Raw genomic sequence first — 19591 nt, 5'->3', positions numbered from 1 at the left:
AAATTGACCCAACTCGCACAAATAACGAAGCTGCGACAAAAATCAAGGAATGGATGAAAGAAAACGACCACAAGATGGTTGTCTATGAAAGGTCACCACAGGAGCTGAAAAATAATGAAGATGACAAGATGACCCTCGCAGATCGAATCACGCAGGAAATTATTGAGCACTTGCGAGAAACGCTGTCCAATGACGTGCGCAGTAAAAGGTCGCAATAAGAAGTCATTGCAGAAGTGACGAAAAGTCACGAGAACGCACAAGCAAAAGGGCAAACGTGCGAAGTATTAAAGGTCACGGGTAATGAGACCGCCGCGAAGGAGCAAGCCAATGTCTTACCGAAGTCAAAGCGGATTGAAAAGTTTTCAGACATACGACCCGACGTACCGAAACGGATCGATTGTGGGAGCTCGAAAGGTCTGATAGAGAGCATGCTCGCTCCATCGATCCCAGTTAAGCGTCGAATAAGAGTCTGGAAACTTGGAGACGGAAACCTACCGAATAGGATCGAAGCTTACACGCGCGAAGTCAAGATGGGAAATGAAAAGGTCATGGCGATGCTTGACACTGGCGCAGAAACATCTCTGATCTGCCAACAATTTTGTGAAAGGAACGGCCTCCACATTTTACCGCTTCCGCCGAAGAGGACGGTGATGATCAAAGGAATCAGCGGAACGTCAGGTTTTTAAGTAACGCATTACTGCGTCGCACAAGTGACCTTAACAAGGAAAACGATTCAACACTCGTTTTACGTCAGACCAGCGTCAGACGGTGTTCAAGTCTTGTTAAGATTTGACTTCCTCGCAAAGAAATTTGTCCTAATAGATGGAGAGGACGAGGAAGAAAGAGAAACTAAAGCTGAAGACGATGAGCCGAAATCCTCTGCAAAAGTTATTGCAGGAAAGGTCACCGGACTTCAACCTAGAAATGATTCGGGGCAAACGGCTATCCCAATAACAGAAGCGCAGGGATCGAAGGATAATCAGCAAAATGAAAGCGGTGAAAGGTTAATCCTAGTACCAGAGGCACAGGGCTCGCGAAATGCTCAAAGAAGCAAAAGGTCACCAAAGTCAAAAGGAAACAAAGGTCACCGACAATGGAACAGATAAAAATTATGCAAGCAGAAATGTTGATTGCAAAAAAAAACATTTGCTTGTCTCAGGGATGGAGTGGTCAGGGCTAATCCCAGTACCAGAGGCACCGGTCGCGAAAAGGGTTGGGCCCAGGAAAAAACCTGAACTGATGAATAGCGACGAACGGGCGCTATTCTCGGAAATACGAGATGAAGCCAGAGAGCCGCTGAAAGGTCAAGACACGCCCTCGCGCAGAGATGTGGCAGAGCGTAGTCGTCGTCATACTTCCGAACCACGCTCTGTAGAAGAAATTGAAGCCATCGAGATATCGTCAGACAGCAACGAAGTCAAGGAGTGCGACCAAGAACGGACAGAAACGGAAGACGAAGGGGACAATCGCGTCGTTATTCGCCCCAAACCAAGAGAATGGACGGCGGAAGAGGGAGCAGCCATCACGATTGGCACGACAGCAATAACTTTTCGATAGCAAGACCTCAAGAAATGTGCGCTCAATGTATGCTGGCAATGACACAAAATGACCTTTCGGAATGGCCGAAATGCAATGCAGCAATTGCACGTCATAACAGACAAGAACGGAAAGACGTCAGATCAATCATGAGAACGCTTCCCATGCCGGAGCTGCCAAAAGCAACTTACTTCTGGCAGTGCTACCGGGAATGGTTATCTGTACTCTGTAGTGAAGAACTATATTATTATCCCAAGAGGAAAGTGACTTTACCACAAGCAGCAAGAAGCTGATAACTTCAGTACCGAAAAGGCGGATAAAAGCGACCCGTGGTACACCAATCCGATAACGAAGCTTGACAGAGAAGGCGACGAGCAATAGATGAAAATGAATATGGGAAAATGCTAGGGTCGACTTATTCTGGGAATTCCGAGTCAATTATTTATGGAGAGGTCAAAGAAGAACGGTCATATTCCCAACTGGACTCGGCACACCAGTGTACGAACTACTTGACCTTTACCAGGCCTGCCTTAAGAAAGGAATTTAGGGCAATTGAACAAACAGTGGGGGAAAATCGTCGAAGAAGTCCCAGTATTTATGGGAGAAGTGCCAGAACTCAAAGTCTCAAGAAAAAGACGAGCACCGGGACCGTTTGATTACCCAGGAAAGAAAAAAGTGACCTTTGCACCAAATCCAGATATAGTGGAATATCCCGAACGAGACGGAGATACTTGGTGAATGTACGAGACGATACCGAGTGACGACTGGGTCACAGAAGAGTTGATGGCAAACTGCGTCTTCATTGGTAATAAGAGACCAAAAGGTCACGGCACGAGCGCCATTGAAGATAAAAGCACAAGCGCTGAAAAAGATAACGGCATAAGCGCCGAAGTAGTCGAAGATAAAGAAGTCAGCACAGGCGCTGCTCAAGAAAGCGGCACAGGCGCCGAAGAAGAAGAACCAACATACACAGCGCACGAGCTGTCTCAGATGATCAAGGAACTGAACCAAGCAATTCGGGATAAGGAAAACGAAATCCCAGTAACAGAAGCGAAAAAGGCTCAAATGTCTCCAAAAGAGAAAAAAGCAGCAGCGTTAGCGGCGTCACTTCAAAAGTCACTCGGCAATGGTGAGGAACGTGCACCAGCCGAGAAGAACGGAAGGTCACTAAACGCATTGCTGATGGAAAAAGAGCCAGAAAGGTCAGTTCCGAAAGTTGACGAAAGGTCACCCAAAAGTGGTGAGGAAGGTCCGCCAGTAGGAGAAGCAGAAAGGTCGCTGAATACCGCGCAAGTACAAAAGCAAGCTGAAAGTTCCAAACCAGAAGCGGGTGACAGCTCGGAAGACGAAGAAAGAGAAAGATCAAGAGCAAGGATTCGCGCAAAGCGAACCAATCCAAGGATAGCTGCACGTAACGGACGAACGTCCAAGGAAACGGACAAACCTCTGTTCGAAAAACGAAAAGCGAAAAAGCTTTCTAGGATGCAGACGATAACCTTTCAACGGAAAGTGAAGACGAAGGTGTCGACGAACGGTCAACTAAAGAAAAAACCAAAGGTCATAATAGCATGAAGCGCGCCAAGCGTCATAATAGCGCTTGAAGCTCATAATAGCAGCGAATCCGATTCGGAATTCTCAAGTGCGAGCGACGACTCGACCACTTCTGAAGGTTCGGGAGCGAGTGACCTTTCAGACCAAGAACATCTGCTTGACCTTGATGAGGATGATGAAAAGAATGAGGATCAAGAGAAGGAGATCATTGTCAGAAGAATCAAAGTGCAGAGAGCAAAACTCCCAGAAGGAGCAACTGAGGTCTACAGCGACTAGCGAGTCAATTTAAGACCAACCTTGGCGACGCGTGTGAAGGTCAAGATAGGAGCCCATGTACCACGGGCACAGAAGCTGATGTATACAACAACTCCTCAAAAAGATAATGAAGTCCGAACGAGAACGGGAGTAACGGACCATAACGGAACTCGGTTCGAAATTGTCAAAGAAAACCGAAGTAAAGCCGAAAGACAGTCAGGAAAGGCCAATTTCTGGGTTACGTCGAACATTACGAACACCGGGAGAAAGTAAAGGTCAACTCGGCCGCTGTTGTGAGGAGCATGCTTGAGGATCCCGAAGTAGACAAAACGACAAAAGAAGAATTGAACGACATTACTGAAAGATTGCAGTTAGGACCAGACCTGACTGAGGAGCAAAAGAATGACGTGCGAAACGCATTCTGGGAATTCTAGAAAGCTTTTCCAACGTCAAAGAAGCCGTACGGCGATGTCAAAGGAGTAACGTACACCATTGACACAGCCGACGCAAAACCATTGAAATGCAACCCAGCTAGCTGGAAAGGTCGTAAATTGATCACAAAGCACATCGAAGAGATGTTGCAGCCAGATGTTATTGAGCCCTTCAGTGCGGAATGGGGTTTTCCGGTCGTATTGGCCGCAAAGAGGAATGGGAACCAGATTCTGCGTCAGTTACATCCTGCTGAACAAGCTGACGAAAAACAACAACTATCCACTGCCGAACCCAGATGAGCTGCTCGATGCATGCGCGGAAAACAAATACTACGGCAAGATGGCAAAGTGGCTTCTGGCAGATCCCGATGGATCCAGCCTCAAAGGACAAGACGACCTTTGTCACGTAGGACGGAATGTTTCGCTTCAAGAGAATGCCTTTTGGAGTCTGCAATGGACCTGCGACCTTTCCATTTTGCATGGATAAGGTTATGTCGAACGCTAAGCGAAGGGGCGGCGTTTTCGGCTATATTGACGACGTGATCTTTGCAAGAAAGACCTGGGAGATTTTCATGCACAACCTGAGGAACGTCCTTCAAAGTTTGGTCGATGCAGCTTCACAATTAAGCCGACGAAATGCGAATTTGGCATGTGCAAAATTGGATTCCTGGTGGCACATCCTCAGCGAAAACTTTATCAGAATGGATCCCGAAAAGGTCATGGCAGTTTACGCACAAAAGAAACCGACAACTGAACGACAGTCTAGGGCATTCCTCGGATTAGCGAACTATTACAGGAAGTTCATCCTTGGATACGCGCAAAAGACGGCCCATCTGTACGAACTGCTGCGACATGACAAGAATATCAAAAGAGATTGGTCAGAAGTTCACGACCAGAATTCAAGAATCTCAAGGAAACAGTGTGCAAGGATCGAGTTCTGAGAAGGTTCGATCCAGCGAAACCAACAGTGATCGATTGTGACGCATCCAAGGAAGGGCTTGGTGCAGTCTTGTCCCAAGATGGACATCCCATCGCATACGAAAGCCGCGTTTTGCATGGAGCTGAAAAGAATAACGGAGTCACTGCATGGGAATGCTTTGCAGTAGTTTTCGCTGTCAGAAAATTCAAGTCGTACATCGACTATTCCGAATTAACCGTACGGACGGATCATCAAACGTTGACGAATCTTCTAAGGTCAGAAACGAATAAGACCACGATTGATCCAAGATTGACAAGATGGGCATTGCCTTGCAAGGTCACCGATTCAAAATCGAGTACAAGCCAGTAAAGTACTCCGACAACGCAGACGCATTCTCAAGAGCGCCAGTTCAAGGTCTTACTTGCAACGAAGAAGAATATGATGAAATCCCGAACTTTGAAGACTATAAGAACTAACTGAACAGAGAAGAACCTCCAATCGAAGTAACTCTTTGTACAACTTGCAGAAGAGAGAGAAAAAAGGTTGAAAACCGACATGAGAAGGGCTATGTCGGAGGAAGAAGCAGAGCAAGGCTCTCAAGGAGCGCGTAGTTGTTCAAAAGCTACTTTCGAACCCCGCTCTGCTACTAAGATAAAAGTCAACCGAGTAAGGAAGAAACTGCAAAGCAGACAGATGCAACGGTCACGCAAGATCGTCAGAGAAAGACAGACCAGAATGACCTTTCCGAAGCAGAACTGCTCTTCAAATACATACCGGAGGAATGTCCAATCAGACTTCTGCGATTTCCAAAGAAAATTGAGAAAGGTCACAAACCTCTTCCGAGTTGCAAGGTCATCAAAGACTAGAATGAACTCAGCACAGTGATAGTCCGCATCGTCAACCTTCAAGGGGACGATACGAATTTACTGCTGAGAAATAAACAGCTGAAAGATCCGCCCTTGGCGATGATTATCGATGAATTGGAGCACCTGCAAGACGCAAATAAAAGGTCAAAGTTCAAAACCCATTATCAGTTACGGAACGGCATACTGTATGGGGTTAAAGACAAGAACGGATAACCTGAACGGACGTACGTCGTACCGCTGTCAATAAGAAGGGCAATCATCCATGCACTGCATGATGAAAAGGCAGTAGGTCATCTTGGTTTCGAAAAGACTTTGACCGCAATCAGGATCAGATACTATTGGGACCGAATAAGCACGGATGTAAAGAACTACATTCTGGCATGCCAAGGATGCCAATTCATAAAGACGCCAAGAAAATGTCCACCGGGAAAGCTCCAAGAAATCAAAGTTGGATATCCATTCTTCAGAGTCTATGCGGATCTGAAAGGGCCTTTACTCCCGACAAAGAAACGCGGATATAAATATATCGCGGTATTTATTGACCAATTGACGAAGTACGTCATAGCGGAGCCAATGAAGACAGCCACCGCGAAAGAATTTGCAAAGGTCTTTGTCAAGCATGTCATCTCGGCACACGGAGCGCCACACATCCTGCATACAGATCGTGGAAGATACTTTACAGCAGAAGTCCTGAAAAAGGTCACCAACGTGTTTTAGATCAAACACACGTTCGGAACCGCGTATCACCCCGAAGGTCAAGGACAAGTCGAAAGACAGATGCAGACGATCAGCGATGGACTGTCACAATATATGAATGCGGGGAACGAAAGGAAATTCAACAAACATCTCCCCTACGTGGTATCCGGAATGAATCGCGCGGTACATGCGACGACTGGATACGCAGCATATTACATGCTGCAAGGGAGGGAAATGACGATGCCAGAAGACGTCGTCACAAGGACGAACGTTCCCGACGATTATGGTACTCCAGACGAGTGGATGAAGACAATGAGGAAGTACTTGACCTTTTCGGAAGAAATCGCAAAGTGCAATATAAAATATGCTTACGAGAAGCACGCGGAAATCTATAACAAAAAGAAGTCAGATCCGGAATTCAAAGTCGGTGACCGCGTCTTAATAAGACTTCCAAAGGACACGAAGCAAGGGAAGAAGGAAAATCAAGCTGATTTCAAGAGCAAGTACGATAAATTCTAAATCCTCAGCTTCCCGAGACTAAACGAAGTCTGGGTCATCGAGCAAGATGCGGAAAAAGAACCGGACTTGAGAGTGGTCTCTGTTGATTGGTTGAAAAACTGGAATCCGCCAATAACGAGTCAATAAGTTGATAAAGGTCAAGCTGAAAGGGCAGCTTAACAGACAGAAGGTCATGACGTAGCAGAGGCGCACGTTCAAAACGCTCTCGAATCACGCTCTGTACCAGAACATAAGGAGGAGCAAGAGGCAGAACAGGCAGAAGAGCCGAAAGAGACGGAAGAGCCAGCTAAGAAAAAGAGAGGAAGACAGATGAAAGAGACTAAAGATTTCGAAACGCCAGTGACAATGAAGCTAAATGAAGAAGCGATAAATCTGGCTACAGTTGAAGAAATTGAACAACCTGTTCATAATGCAGCCGAGCGATCGCGCAAAGATGTAGCAGAGCGCAGCCGTCAGCATACTTCCGAACCACGCTCCGCTACCAATGTCAACGATGACTTTTCCAGAGCAGAGCAGATCAAAGCCGTGAAAGCAACATCAGACCAACATGGCCAGGAAATCGCAAATGCGATAAAAGACCGAACGGTCAAGAAAGCAAAAAAGACTCCGAAGCCGACCCCAGAACAAATTCTGAGGGAAGAAGTCCAGAATGAAGATGAAGCCGACAAGGAATTACTTGATCGGATAACTAAAGGACGAAAACAAACAGAACCCAAAATCAGGCTTATGGGAGTTTATGGTATTAAGACTAGAAGCTGGGACGGCGTAAAGGTCATCAGAAACAGGCCGGCTAATCAAAGTCATTTTCGCTATCGTAGAAGGTTCCATTGACGGAAAATACGACACGATGGCTGTTGAAATGGTGAAAGAATGTTGCTGTAAGACTTTGATCCTACAATATGAAAATGATGATGGACAGAAAGACAAATTTCGAGGAGATATTGTGATCCGGGTGACAGGCGAAATCCTCCAAGATAATAGCGAAGGAGTGCCCGATGAAGAGATCCAACGGCTGAAAGAAGAGTTAAAGTGGGACCTAAGACGTTCGATTGAGTCGCTCCCAGAATCACAGCAAAACGACGTCTCATCGCTGGCTAAGTTAATTGTTGGCATACTCGCCTAACGAGCCAAAGAAGAGATAGCTAACGTCAAGTTGGCAGCAGTATTGCCTAACCGGGAAACTTATTAGCAAACGTTCGACTCAGACAGAAGACTCGTGCAAAGTCAAAGGAAAACGTGCGTCGGAAAGGTCACGCAGCTAAATGAATAAGTCAAAGGTCAACAGACTTCAGCAAAAACTGCAGCCGGGGCGGAAGGTCACTCGAGCTCAAGCGAAAAGAAGAAGCCCCCATTTTAGAAACCTCGACGAAAAAAGATTTAGCACCCAGCCAGAAACAAAGAAGGACTGAAAGATCATGGTGCTGACAAAGCAGATAAAGGTCACTATACATCAGCAAGAAGCAATGTGTGGGAGGAAGGTCCACCACACATGATGAAGATCAGAGTAAGCCACGAGCAGTGCGCGCAGAGCGTGAATTTACTTTCAAACCACACTCTGCAAGAAGAGTAGAATTAGCGAAGGAGCTAAGATGGGATACGTCACCCATACTGTTAAGAATGGCTCAATCAGAAAGGACGGCAAAGGTCATCGCGAAAGCGCTACAAAAGTTTCAGCTGAGCACCAAACCAACCTTGTCGCCGAAACCGCGATATTGAGTCGAACGAGTAGAGATGACCTTTAGGGTTATCAACTGCACATGTTGTTACGGCAATTAGTCGGCAACATGAAGAAGGGCATCAAAGGTAATGTATCAGGGCGGAAGGACGTCACGTATAACACTGTCATACCATCCGTGTTTTTGTTGCTTTTAGCGTTTATATTTCAGGCAACAAATAGCCGGGCTACGGTGACAAAAGATGTCGGCCCGAAGAGAAGAGTTGCGGCGATAACTGGCTCTCTTAAAATTCAGCGTCATTCAAAGGGTGATGTGACGACGTCGAAGTCGTGTTGGCTCACCTATCATGGAGCCACAAGCGGCGGAAAAGAGAAAGAGTTGCAAAACCCAAATAGCCGAGCTACGGTGACAAAATATGTCGGCCCGAAGAGGAGAGTTGCGGCGTTAATTGGCTCCCTTATCCTAGATCAGCGTCCATTACGACGTCGCAGTTGCGTCGGCCAACCTAACGAACGTCGGGCCACAAGAGGCGAACAAAAGAGGAAATTCCAAATAGCTGGGCTACGGTGACAAAATATGTCGGCCCAAAGAGATGAACTACGGGGTCAATCGGCTCTCTAGCCTTAAATGGCGAAAATGGATGTGCGACCGGCGCGACAAAGCCGGAATGAAGAAGAAAATTAAAGAATGATGACCTTTAATAAGGAGGCAAGCAGAAATGTTTGAAAGCCACGGAAAAGTCGGCTAAGTCCCTCCATGACCTTTAAGGATGAATCAACCTGAAAATTAGATGACCTTTGGGATCGTTACGGCCCAATGCGTCGCACATCCAGATGGATGACCTTTGAGATTGTCACCGCTCAAAGAGTCACCTAAGAAAGACAGAAAAGATGAAAAAGTCCTATTACCAGGGAGGAAGCATCATGCTTGTATTCAAGACGTCCCTCCATGACCTTTAAGGAATCTCAGTATTATGGATGAAAGTATTCAGAAGTCGTACGATGATACGCACCTTATTCCTAAAAAGCGGATCTCATTGTGATGAAAAGGATTGCTCAAAAGAGCGGAATGGACCAACGCAGATTACGGTTGACGGGACCTTTAGGAGTCTGAGATCCTAGTCTTGTTTTGATTAAGAATTCTGTTGATATTTATTTTATTTTTGTTTGCGAGATCTTTATTCACATGTAATTGAAATTTGTGATTGTTAAGAGGAGAAAAATCTCGATGTTTTATTCGACGCACACAGACGAGAGCATCAAGGATTCCAAAGGAATTGGAGTGGAATTCTCGCTTCGACGGAGCTCAGCATCCCTCCCAGAGGCATATGAGCGCAGGTAGTACGAACGTACACCTCGCTTGTGATTGGATGCGCGTTTCTGTCTGTTCTCTGTGTGCGGGAGATCCGATATTGTTCTCGGCACTACTGAGTACGAGTGATGTACTTGCAGCGCACATGGCGCGCACTTTAGCATGGCCGTCTATGGCACTTGCCGTTGATGAGATTTCTAGCAATTTTCAGTGTGTTGATAAAATCAGATGTTGATAAATGTGTTGATAAATGATAATTTAATCCCTAGCAATCACGCCGTTTCTCGCTTTCTGTAGCGTAGGCGTATGTTTAGCATTGCCAGGCATATTTGGTAGGCAGAATTATGTCAATTCTGATCCTGTGGTGAGAACCTTGCCAGGTCCACACCTTATATGCAGTTTCTATTTTCGTCCACTCATAAGTTGTTGATCATTGTTAACTATGAGATTGAGACAATTTTGTTAGTGTTGTTCTTTTGTTGGTGTTGTTGTTGTGCGAGTTTTGCTTCGCGGTGCCATGCTTATTCACCGTCAAAATTTTAAAATTTAAGATCACGGTTGCTATGCCGCTAGACGTAGGGTTCTGTAAGGCGTTTGAGTGTCTGCAATTGCATATATTTTAACTAACTTTTCTAGTAAGTACTTGTTTACACAGAGTACGATAACATGCTCGCACAGGACCGTGCTTGAGGAGTACAGAATTATTCTGTATTAAAGGTTTTGTAACGTAATCAGCTGAATGTTGTTTTTCAAATCGTCCTTCTGCATTAATGTTTAATGTTTAATGATTTAACGTCCGCACACAATCTGGGTTTAGACCCAATCCGGGGCAGCAGACACGACATCAGAAACCAGAGAATAAGCGTAGAACAGCAGCAGACTAACAATTTTACAAGTATTCACATTTGCAACAGGGACACATGTTTATCGCGGTAAAACTTTTTTAAGGACACAACGGATTTCCAGTCAACGCGATCAAAGCTTCTGTAAATCTACCAAGACTTTGATAAGCTTCTGCTGGAATCTGCAAGTCATTCCAAATTCTCGCCATCCGATAGGCAAACGATCTGTCCGACGGAGGCAGTTTGTGACCACAGAAGTTTGATCCAGTGGCAACAATCGGGCAAGGGTGTTTGATCATCCTTTGTCGATGACGCGTAGCACTTGAAACACCAGAACACAAAGCAGTATCTTTGCGAAACATTAGCTGTGGTGATTGAAGCTGTTCTGATTAAAACTAGGAAAATGCACTATCGCGTGCACTGGTAGACCGGAGCGCATCTTTAAAGATTGGAGGTAGTTTTTTAGCGCATACAGAGTATTTGACTAGTCCCTGGTTCCAAAAATCTCGGTTTTTCAACACCAGATCGCATACGAAACGAATACCGCTCATTCGGGTCGGTGCACGGTATCGGATCAAAAAATTGGAACCACGCATGGAATTGTATCAGAATTTGGAACCCTTTTTTGTCGTGAAAATAGCCGCTTTCTAATCGCGACTAACAGCTGTTTTAATATCAGCTCGCTGCAGTTTCAGTAACGACTGACACGAAAAACATTTTTGGTACCCTTTTCGGGTAACAAATTATTCAGTTTATATCAAAAATGACGCCGGCGCAAATCCGCTAAACTCAGCCCTGAGAATTAAGTAAAAGGCACAGCACAGCATTCTTCAGTTTTGGTCTCAAACGATCATTCTGAACAAGGCTTTTCGAACCGGGGTCGTTGCGTTTTAATCAGCGGACTCTTGGCGCAAACTGATATTCTTTCGCGAGTAAAACAACTTCTCGCCTTTCCGGAGCTTATAAATAGAAAATTATAGCGATAGCCGACTGAATCAGTATTTCGAGATGCTGAGCTTTTCAAAAATGTGCTGTGTTAACTTTTTGTTATAATATTGAGTCTTTCTATAGTTTTGTTTTAAAAACTGCTGAAAGACATAAAAACACTCATTAAAGATTTTGTTGAGGTATTCCAAGCTTTTCACTTTAAACTGTTCTAAAAAGCTAACTTCCGAGCAGAAAATACTTTGAAAGCACTTCTCAAATAACTGCAGGCGTTGCAAAAGGACTGGACTATCTTTCGTCAAGTTGTACACGAACCTTATTGTGAAGTACGCAGGAAGTCTGTAATAATAGGTAACTTTAATAATAGATGTTCGCTGCGGCCCGGGCCATGGCCCTCCTCCCGGACCGAAAGCTGCGGCACTGCCAAAAGGGTCGGTCGGCCCAACACTACTCCGGTGGTGCGTTACGTAAATAACTGCTGACCACAAGACTTGCTACTTGACTTGTTTTTACTGCTTTGTAGTTATCAAAACAAACCGAAAGTTAGCTGTGGTGACTGAAATTCTAATTAAAAGTTCTAATTAAAATTAACAAGCAATTGCTTTAAGGCGATGGACTAGTTTGTAAAATATCAATCTTTATAGCTACTTCGAAAATTGTTTGTGCACCTTGGTTTGAGCTGTTTTCGGAATGTACGAGTTCATTAGAAAGCTCATAAATCGCGCTTTTTAATAGACATAGTTTCAAAATCAACACTAATAGCATAAACGCGATAGAAATTTTTCTGTTGTGTGAGCATTAAAAAATCTAAGCCAAGCACCAGATGGAACATCTTCAGGTCTGATGTTTTCAAATGGAACTTAAAATTATTTCACACACTGGGTTTATTCAGAAAAAATCTTGAATAAAAAGCTAGGAAGATACAAGTTTTTGAACATGGAACTAATTCTTCTTACGGAGAAAATCACTGAGCGTTGGAGTTCGAATGACTATATCGCAAAACCAAGAAAACCCAGTGTGTAGAATAATTTTTTCTTTCCAATGGTACCAAGTACAACCAATTCCATTGCGGCAGTGGAATGCAATACGCGTAAAACTCTCCGAACTTTACTTCCAGTAAATCAAGGTTTTCGGGTTTTGCAAATGGTCCGCTGCATCGGTGGACCAGTTTGAGCAGACAACCACGCTACCTGCAGGCTGCGCATGGCGTTCATGAAATCGCCGCCTGCGCACGGCTGCAGCGGTACGCAGACACGCAGCCCGCGTGCGGTTGGGTATGCTTCGATTGAAACTGTGATGGCAGCTACGTGAATCGAATCGTGCTGCTGCACCCCTCCGTCGTTTTGGACCCGCGGTACCTTTTGGTTTTAGACGGATTTGGGTTTCTGTTCTGTTCTTTGCTTCTCAAAAGACTTCTCATTTTAAAAAGCATTTTTTTCTGTTCTAGAAAATGTAGTTACTGTAACTTCTCTGGGGATGAAGCAAAACCAGTCTATCGCCTTAAAGTTCTAATTAAAATTAACAAGCAATTGCAGAAGAATTTTGTATTGTGCCACCAGAAACCCCTTTGACACCGTTTTGCTTCTTGAATGATTGTATGCATACATACTATTACCTTAACATAATTAATTTCGCACAGTATGAGTACTGCATGCATGCGCGCAACGGGATTATAGTCACGTTCGGTTCAGGTAGTCATCTGTGCAGTGCATGCACACACTCCACGAAGTTCCCAAACAGAATCAGTGGGGAAAATTATTTTCCGCGAGCCTCTTCGCATGCAATACTCCCAATACTCGCGGTCTTAATGTTCCAGACTTTTCCGCTGCTATCCCAAGCGACATAATTCCCGGTTAGTCTTGACCTTTGCCAATGTACTGTCACCAACGCGGTGTACACCATAACTTGTCGGGAGATTTATGGTCCGTTTGCCTGTACTGCCGTGTAATTAAATGTTACAAAATTAAAAATAATTTTTTATGCACAAATTTGCTTCATTAGAGCAGAGGTTACGTACGCATGCCAACTTTTATTACTGTTATAAAATTTCTTGAAAGTTGAGGCTGCATTACTTTAAACTCGCGGTCTGCACGGTAAAGCTTTAATTCAAAGACTAATAAACGATATATCAAAAGAAATGAAACACTAAGAAAGGTTTAAGCTACGGACGCTATGAATGGCGATAAAAAGAAATTTATTACCACAGTGGTTTAACTTGTGCATATGTACAGTATTTTTAATTTATTATGGCTTCGCGTGCACCAGTAAACACGGGCGTTTGCTGCGTGCACGGGTGACTTTTTTGGGTCTGCACGGATCCTGGCTGCGTGCACGGATTTTTACATTTGCGTTCGAATATTTTTGAAATTTCACTTTCTCAGTTATAATTTCGTACTCGAAGCAATTCTTATCACACAACACTGATTGATTTTTCAACCGCTGTTGTGACATAATTATATGTATCTCGTAGACTCGTGGTATGCCCAAGATACGATATGGTTATAGAAATTTTTATTTTCCGGCTTCCGGGTCAGGCTTTTGTCAACCTGCCAGTGGCATAAGGGAACGGGGTGATGTTCATGACCTCGAATGCGGCCTTCGGATTACCTCGCATTATTTCCCGCTCGAATCTTGCCATACCCTGGTAAAGTCCATAAACAAATGCGGTAGCCACTGCGATAGCACATAGCCACAGTATTTAGAACCCCTTTGTTTTTGCCGCCGTTAGCATGCTACTACCGTTCCCTGACCGCTCCATCCCTTTTGTCCCTTATGTATTCTAATCAAATGACCAGTTAAGCGCTTTGTTTCCGCCCTCATGTTCCAACCGTAAAATCAGCTTCAAAAATATTTTCCGAAATTTCAAGCGATATAAAAAAAAATTTACCATTGCACGCAGCTCAGACCCGTTCCCGATCTCTGTTCACGCATCCAAACCCGATGTAAACGCCCGTTCACGAAGCCAACGCCTGTGTTTTTCCGTGCACGCAGCAGCGACCTTTAATTTTTCGAAGTGTCTCGGGGCAACGGTTTTTGTTGGAATTGTAATACTTTGCACTGGTACTGTTGCCTGGAAATGGAATTCTAGGAAGAAAAACAAAATACCTCAGAAATCAGTTATTTAAATTATTTTTTTTACCCTTCCTGAAATATGATTGGCCCCTTGGGGGCCGGGGGGTCTCGTTATAACCGCTTTCCATAGTTTAATTTTATCAAAATAAATACTATGGTCAATAAATACAAAATCAGTTAATTTAAACTGTACTCTCGTCCCAGTTTTCCCCTATTAAGAATAAAAAAATTGATAGCACAAAGGCACGCTCGCAGTAACTAGATGTAAATTGCGATTTGAACGGAAAGCTTAATCTACTGAGGCGTTTCTGTCAGGACTTCTGCTCGATCAGACATTAACTGTAGAAAGAACGATGGGAATAATGGAAAGGTGGAATGCTTTGTTTTCTGCAATCTTATGCTTTTTTATCGAAATTTAACAAAATCAAATAAAAATTATAGCTTTTGTTGCGGAACTTCGTACGGTAAACTGCTATTTTGAGCACATGTAGCACTGTTGGAGTTTCTTTTCGCATAATTGGGATTGCCGTCTGCGGCAGACGGTAATACCAATTATGCAAAAGGGAACTCCTAAAGCAAGCTCCTTAATTTGTATCTCCAGCTAAATGCATTCAGCTGCTAATATTCATACTGTTACATACGTGTTTCATTAAGAAATCGAAAAAGCGAATTCCTCATGTTGATTTCAATCACGGTGGGAAAAATTGCCGAAAAGAATCACTGGCGGTATCGGACATTTTTTCCCACGGTTTACCGGAGCAGTTTAGAATATCTTTGTTCAATGCTCCCGCGTTTTTTCCTCGAGCATAAACTGAATTTGAGGCGATTATTTGTTTACCTTGCAATATGAATTAATAAACAAGGGAGCTTACTCGAACGTTTATTTTAAGAAGATAAAAACGCAGGCCAATCTGGTGTCTTCTGGCTGAGTACAGCATACTTTAATGCCTAAACTACTAACTATATTATGTTAAGCACTAAGCACAATTGTTTTGCTATTAACCGTTCATATTTTTTTTGAAAACATTTCAACAACGAGTATGGCAGCTTAGAGAATGAGATGACCGTGAGAAAGCAGCACGCGCAATTCCGTTTTTCGCTTTTCCACTTCTTTACCGAAGCTTTTGATTTTTGCTAACATCGCTAGCCTACATAGTGGCTCATGTACCAAAAACTATTTTAAGTGTGCATTACTTTAAATGACAGAGATGCAATTTGAGGGAATGTTATTTTTGAAATATCCTTTTTATTTTATAAAAATGGGTAAGGCACGGCGACCACGATGCAAGATCCACATCCATTATTAAATTTTATGCTATCATGATTTGTTGATGGTAAGAAAATCCGGCCTCTTCATTCTACATGCAGCTTTTATTTTAAAACTTTTTTAGATTGGCGCTCTTGTTCGACGGTTTATGCAGTCCTTGATAAGCTGTAAGTACACTGTAGTTCTCAGTACTTGTTAGTCCTTGATAGTGTTGTCAGTTGCGCTTGTGGGTTTTATTTAAGCAAAAGTAGAGCTGACCTTTGGTTTCCATGACAATTGCCGTCATCCAAATAATGATTATTATGAACACGAGTAGCACGCTAGGATAGATGTCCTGTAAATGCTGCAGTCCATTATGTGTAATACACCTAGTTTATGGCTGCCAGATTCGATAGTCATTTACCGTCTAGACCACAAAAAAAGGGATACACCAACCACAAAAAAATAAAAGGGATACACCAACCCAGCTTTTCCTACAGAATCAGCAAAAACCATTGCCATCATCTGAAAGCCCATATTCCAAAACGCGGCCAGACGGCCTTAGTTTTTCTGAAAACTTCTTCAAACCGAGGAAACAACTCATTTCGGCACACCTCAGGCACCGACGTGCCCCCATACTTTACTAAAGTACATCAGTACTTAACTGAAATTGTCTGTTGCTACGTTTGTGTTTACAGATTTACCAGTAAATCTAAATGACCTTTCATAAACCACATTTAAATACACAAGTACCATTTTTTAACCAACTTAAAACTGCTGTACCGGTTTTTAAATTCGCCGTAGTGGAAATAACTATCATGGTAAATCCACAAAAACATAAAGACGTTGTTACAATTTTTGCGTCGGTTCTGACCATATTAAGTACGGCACGTTGACGATCTATCTAGAGTCCACAAGCACTGCTAGTTTATCAGGCTATATTTTAGTTGCCTAAACAGTTTACTTTACGTACTATAGTATCGTACCGCGTATCTTGCTGCAGTTCCGTTAGGTGAACGAGCGACCGAGCTACCACTACTGACCGAAGTACAGAACCCGTTACGTAAGCTAGTAATCGGGCTACCATTACTGATCGGGCTTGCACCACCGGGCACACACCCCTTTTCCGTGAAAAGAGCTAGTGAAGTAACGAGTCACCGAACTATTAATTAATTTGAAACAGTGCACTAGCAATGTTTCAAATTTACTCGTAAAACCTTACAGTGATTGAGATAACTCGCGAAGCGGACGTTGTGCGCGCACGGTTTTTGCGCCCGTGTATACAAATCGCCTGGCTACAGGATGTGATAAACCGAAAAAAAAACGTGTTTGGGAGCGCGAAAGTGCATATACACGAATTCGGTACCATTTACCGAGCCACTTCCCTTAAGAGAATTTTATATAAATATAAGAGAAATTGATTTTTACATATATAAAATTCGTGCACAAAATTTAGGTACAACGAAACGTCCGCGATCAATGCGTTGTAAGTGGTAGAACTCGGCTACGTCAGGAAGATTAAAAAGTTCAGTTGTTGGCAGTCTTCGAGTTAATTACCGTAAAAGAATTAACCGTCATGGACAAACGAAAGCGTAATTATTTGACTTTGGAATAAAACCTTGAAAATATTGATGGGGTCCTTCACGATGAGTTTGTTCACGATAAGCTTATCATTAATATGATTTATTATCATTTAATAAGCTTATCATTTAATAAGTTTATCATTTATTTCTGGGGTGGGAGAAAGCGAAAAATTTTACTGCTCCTGGGGCAGTTTTGTACAATAAATGCACCTAGATAATAAATACGGGATCAGTTTAACCGTCGGTGTTTTTAGTTTATATCAGGTTTTGCTGTAATTCAGACAAATTGACAAACCACCATACATTGCGGCACGTAAAACTGTTCAAGTATGGGAACTGCGCAAGGCGCACTACCCTGAAGTGACCTAAATCCAAAAGTTTAACTGACAAATTGCAAAGTACGGTCTCGCGCTCGGCAAGATGTATTGGAAAGGTCAGGCCTGAATTTATGGACTGTTAAGAGTTGCGACAGCATAAATGTACGAGCAGGTATATGAACGGTAAGATTGAAAGAAAGATGAATCAAAGTTACGAAAATGCGGTTCGCATCTGCGCTTCCTATGTTCATATTGGAAAGGTCCTACTTCTAAAGTAGTCAAATTAAAAAAATGAAAAGCATACTTGTGCAGTGTGTAACAGCACACAATAATTATAGTCTAAGATCCGTGCGGTTGCAATTATCTGTACTTCACAAATTAGTATTAGTAATAGTCGTAAGCCAATATTCATCCGTGCTCAGCTTGTAATTCACCAGTCCTTCCCAAAATAAAACGTTTCATGCAGGGTTGTTATATGAATACTAAACATCTCTTGCAGGTGTTCGGCCTCTCTTCATTGTCCCGGGTGATCTCAGCTTCTGATAAACCGATTTTCATGCTTTAAAATATTCTAGAACCCTTTCAGGGCGGTGGGTGTTGTGAGACTAATGGCCTTTTGCTGTTTTAAAAATTAGGCGGCCGGTGGTCACTCAAAAGCTTGTTACCATGGATGCCATAGGGCTAACATGAGCTGGCCTGTTGCCACGGGCACGTTATACTGATCTTGCACAAGAAACAGTTTGGCTTCGCCTCTGTGTTTCTTGTGGTTAACCGACGAAACCTGCTTATATCAATCAGTTCATAATTTGATATTGGATCTGTTTAGATTTTGATAAGATCTGAAATAAAGTAGAAAAGCACATTACCGTTTCTAGTATTTCACTTGATCACTGTCGCATCTTGCTGCCCAATGCACAGACCATGAGCTGCATCAACAGTTCGGTCAATCTCTCACATAATTAAGTCGTAGAATTACGTCGCAGTATTGCTGTGTCGAGTAACAAAAAATCCTAACTCACTTATTAACAATACCTAGTCGTAAGCCAATATTCATCCGTGCTCAGCTTGTTATATGAATACTAAACATCTCTTGCAGGTTTTCGGCCTTTCCCGTTAGACCGTGGTAATCTCAGCTACTACTTATCCGATTTTACTGCTTCAAAGTGTTCTGAAAACCTCGCGGTCTGGCGGGTGATCTAAGGCCAGTCGTTGTTTGCTATCTTCACAATATCAAGCCCAGTGGTCACTCAAAAGGTTGTTACCATGGATGCCATAGGGTCAAAATGGCTGGGCTGTTACCAGGGCCACATTATACTGCGCTCAAACAACAAGAAAAGCGTTGGCTTCGCTTCTGCGTTTCTTGTGTCCCACGGGCTGAGTGATCACACAGGCCGCTGCATTTGCTAGAGTAGCTTACTTAATAATTTGGCAGTTGTAGTAGAATGAACGGAAACCTAGCAGGCGAGCAAAAAACAAAACAAGCTCTAGGTGTAAAAGGTCAACAACGCAGTACGCTCGTCGCGGATAACCATCCTGAGCACTTGTCTGGCTTTGCCATTCTGACTTTTCGGGAAACTGAATTATATGCTAAACAATATAATGCACATGAATACAAAGTTTTTTAAATCGTCGTAAGCCAATATTCATCCGTGCTCAGCTTGTTATATGAATACTAAACATCTCTAGCAGGTCTACGGCCTCTCCTGTTAGACCGCGGTAATCTCCGCTTCTGCTCATCCGATCTTCATGCTTCAAAATGTTTTGAAAACCTCTCAGTGCGGCGGGTGATCTAAGACCAGTCGTTGTTTGCTGAATTCAGAACCGCT

Source organism: Paramacrobiotus metropolitanus, unplaced genomic scaffold (genome assembly GCF_019649055.1).
Source record: "Paramacrobiotus metropolitanus isolate TYO unplaced genomic scaffold, Prichtersi_v1.0 Parri_scaffold0000041, whole genome shotgun sequence".
Taxonomy (NCBI): domain Eukaryota; kingdom Metazoa; phylum Tardigrada; class Eutardigrada; order Parachela; family Macrobiotidae; genus Paramacrobiotus; species Paramacrobiotus metropolitanus.
Note: the sequence above shows the minus strand (reverse complement) of the source record.